The sequence below is a fragment of the Silurus aristotelis genome, assembly GCF_946808225.1.
Source record: "Silurus aristotelis genome assembly, chromosome: 18".
NCBI classification, from domain to species: domain Eukaryota; kingdom Metazoa; phylum Chordata; class Actinopteri; order Siluriformes; family Siluridae; genus Silurus; species Silurus aristotelis.
The window spans coordinates 18,976,675-18,981,077 of NC_139591.1; the positions used below are offsets into that span (position 1 = coordinate 18,976,675).

Genomic DNA, 4,403 nt, shown 5'->3' on the forward strand with positions numbered 1-4,403 from the left:
TATAACACAGAAAAATTAGCTACAAATTATTTTTACATAACACGCAAATTAGATTTTAATTCTGCAATCATTTGTTTCTAAACATTTACAAACAACAATTTACATATACACAATAAATAAATACTATTGCTCTATTTTTAGAAATCACCATCTAAGCAAAGATGAAAGATTTTTTCAGGGCGGGGCCAAGCTGCCAACTCCAGAACACAAAGGCGACGAGGTCAAAAAAAAGTTTAAAGCAATAGATTTGCGGTGTTTTTTTTTTTTTTTTGTTAAGTTATGATCACAAAGCTGTGATCAAACAAAACAAATCCCAGCAGATACTCGCATCACCAAAACATAGCTTTCATTAGACAGGAATCAAAATGTCTGAGAAGGCATGTGCTCATATTCATTTAAACAGTACGCTGCATTTTTTGACAAGCCCAATATTTTTGTCAAGGTATTGTAGCTTTGATGCACGCTGTTTGATTTTTTTTTGTTTTTTGAGGAAGAAAGCAAAGTTTGAATGAGACAAATGTTAAAATAGCTTTTTTTTTTAATTTTTAAAACATTGTCCAAAATAGTAAAGAACAGTTGCAATGGGTGTGGCCTCATATGCTAATAGGTTATTACTGCTAGCAAGGTTAGCTTTTACTAGCTATATTAGCTATTGCTTGCTAGGGTCGAGACTTGTGATTTGGTCACTTTACAGTTAATGGGGGGGGGGGGGGTGGCTGAATATTGGCACATGCCCATCATTAAGTCTATCATATAAACCAGAGCCAAAAAACATTCACAGGAAATTAAATATTAAAAATAACAATTAATTTTTCATGTTTTTTCTGTACAGAGTAAAAAGATAATTATAGCTGTATGAATTAATTGGTGAAAGAAGCACCTTAAATCGTCATTAGCATCGTTAGTGTTTTTCTGGAACTCTTTTTTTTTTACAGAGAAATAAATAAAAGTTTCTGTACATATGTTCATTATGGCTCCTTTATATATTGTCAAAATAAGGCCAAGCGATTATACGGCCGTTTATCAATTCTTTCTATTTGCTTTATATTACCTTTAAATGTGTTCTTCAATTCTCTGAGATAATCATATGAAATTCTTCATTTGTCATAAAAATACAGGATCGTTAAAAAATTGCGTTTGCAGCTCGTTTGCTTTCTTTAGTCAAGAGGGCGAAGGAAGCGGCGAATGCCCGAGCGTGTCCTTGAGATGTCTCTGTGCCTGGCCTGATTCATGATGGAGAGATAGAGAGAGAAGGAGAGAGAGAGAGAGAGAGAGAGAGAGAGAGAGAGAGAGAAAGAGAGAGAGAGAGAGAGAGAGAGAGAGAGAGAGAGAGAGAGAGGGAAGGAGCCCTGAGGCAGGTGGAGACACTGGGGATGATGGGAAATTTGGCTGGGGATAAATTCATGGCCCCGTTCCAATACTGTTTTTACTGCACCCTCGTCAACTTCTTTCCCATTTCTTCCTTGTGTCCTTGACGACAATCTTTAAGGGCAATTATTTTATCAGGGAGGAGTGATGATGCGGCTCTAAGTGGGCGTGGCTATCTAGGATTCTGGGATGTCCTGAAATAAAACGATTATATGCACATTTGGGTGTGCCTTTAAGCCATATTTGGAAAGGAGTGGGTGTGGCTTATGACTTGTCTCCACGTTAATGTATGTTAAGAGGTGTAGCGTTGTTTGGGTGTGGCTTTATAAGGTTGTGGGTGTGTCTGTATGTTTATATATATAAATTGGAACTAGTAATGATAGGTGATAGGATAGTGTGTGTATTTGAATCCATGTATAGAAATATATGGCGTTACTCTGAGTGGATGTGTCTTTCTGACTATATATGGAAAAAAGAGTTGCTCTGAGTGGGTGTGACTATACAAGTTTTGGGATCTGTCTTTAAGTCCATATATGGAAATAATGGTTGATCTAAGTGGGTGTGACTATAAAGGATTGTGGGTGTGTCTTTACGACTATATATGGAAATGAGAGTTGCTCTGAGTGGGTGTGGCTATATAGGTTTTGGTGTGTAGGTGTGTGGTTTTGGATTTTGTTAGTCTGCTATCTAGGTGACATTTCTGAGAGAAATTTTAAAAGAAATATATAAATAATAGAAATCTTTGTTGTAAAGATGCTCATGACTCTTAGTTTCTGATATTAACATAACATTAACATGTCAAAGGTTTCATCAGCTGGGTTTCTTCATGCAGCTTTCACTACACTAACTGATCAGCAAGACAGCAAGCTAGCATGACATAGATTTATATAGGATTTGTAGACGGTAGATGTCCCTCTCCATGACACACTAGTCACCTAGGGGAAGTGGACGAGGGCGTGTTAAGAGTTATTGGATCACAGGTCATGTGACTGGAGATTCCCTCTGCAGAATTGCTCCCGAATTCAGGGTGTGCTTCAGAATGTCCTTCTGCTCACGGCGCTGTTCTCTTGCTCTCCACTTTTTATTGACTCAATCGATCGTTAGTGCTCCTTCTCTCTCTCTGTCTCTATCTCTCCCTCTCTTTCTATCTCTCCGTACACACACACACACACATACACACTCAGTGAAGGTTAATGGACGCTGGACACGCAGAACAGGGTTCGGGGAGCTTGCTCAGGAAGTGGAGCGTGACTTTAGAGGAAGTGCTTGTGTGTGTGTGTGTGTGTGTGTGTGTGTGTGTGTGTGTGTGTGTGTGTGTGTGTGTGTGCGCGTATGATCCTTATTCGTCCTTGTGTTCCTCTGAGGAACCTCCACTTCTGCTAGCTCAGCCCAATAAAAAAAAAAACAAATCCCAATAAAGCAGCATCTGAGCCTCAAACTGTCTCGCTCTCTAACCTGAACTACAATAATGCCTACAGCTGTCTCACTCTCTAACCTGAAAATGCAGTAATGCCCACAACCATCTCACTCTCTAACCTGAAACTACAATAATGCCTACAGCTGTCTCACTCTCTAACCTGAAAATGCAGTAACGCCCACAACTGTCTCACACTCTAACTTGAAACTACACTAATGCCCGCAGCTGTCTCACTCTCAAACCTGGAACTACAGTAACACCTACAACAGTCTCATTCCCTGCACTGAATGCCATTAAAACCTAAAACATTCCTTCTTAAAACCACATTAATGCCAAAAACTCTAATTTTCAGAACAAAACTTGAAGGTAAACCTAAAAACTGTCTCACTCTCTGCACTAAAATTACATCAACACAAACAACTGTCTCACTCTCGGCAAATTACTCTTCAAGTACCGTAACACCAAGAACTGTCTAACTCTCAGAGTTAAAATTCAAGGACAGCTGAAATATGTCTTATTATCTGCACTTAAACTATATTAATGCCTAAATCTGTCTCACTCTCTGCACTTAAATTAGATTAAAAACCTGAAACTGTCTCACTTCCTGCACTTAAAGTAGACTAGTGCCTAAAACCGTCTCACTCCCTGCACTAAAAGAAGATTTTAACCTAAAACCGTCTCACTCCATGCACTAAAATTTAAGGAAAGCTTAAAACTGTTTTACTCTTTGTACTAAATGCTGTCAAGCCTAAATTTATGGGTTCTCTCTCTTTTTTTTTCTCAGAAAGACTTATTAAACACAACCTCGTTATTTAAACACTGAATCTTTCTCACACTACGTTCTGTTACACGTCAGACTTCACTTTCACCTTCCACATGATTCGTCTACATCCTGTGACCTTGAAATAATTTTGCCCGTTCTGTTTTACAACCTCCAACAACACTCGTCAACATTCTTAAGTCCTCTCAAATAAAGTTTCAGGCTTGACATTCCCGATTATCTGTGACTCTATTACACATCACACTAGTGACCTTCATATAACCTTCATTTACCTCTTGATCTCACTGCAACTACCATTTATTTTCGACTTCCAAAATCATTCCCTGCAACTTTCCTGAGCATTTCGTTCACATTTAGGGACGTCCTTAACGACGACTGTGCTGATACGTGATGACCTTCACCTGACCTTGTATTCACCCTGCTCTACCTGCAGAAACATTTCCCTTCACGTACTGTAACGTTCTAATACTTTCACAAACTCCTCACTTTAATCGTTGACATTCGCTGATCTTGTTATCTACATAACATCTGCTGATCCTCTCGCTACATTACCTTTAAGCGGGTTTTTTCATTAAAATCTACAAGAACAAATGCGAAGGAATTTGATCAAGTCAAAGTGCATAAACAAATGCAGCAGATCCAGAAATTGTTTTAGTAAATTATAAGAGAAAAGAAATGTGTTTTCTTTACACCCACTTCCATTTCTGTGTCCATTTGACAATTTTATCATCTTTTGAAAAAAATTCACATTTACAAAAAACTATGTGGATCAGTTGCATAACTTGTTTTTAAAAAATATTTTTCCCTCTTATTTCGAGATTCTTTCATGTATTATTA

The 4,403-nt window shown here is 38.1% G+C and overlaps 1 protein-coding gene across 1 annotated transcript in view; it reads right to left on the reverse strand.

Moving 5' to 3' along the window:
• Positions 1-4,403, reverse strand: part of LOC310741107 (cornifelin homolog B-like) — a gene marked incomplete at its 5' end in the record, with an annotated part of 164,197 nt that overhangs the window by 30,463 nt on the left and 129,331 nt on the right. The window lies entirely within an intron of this gene.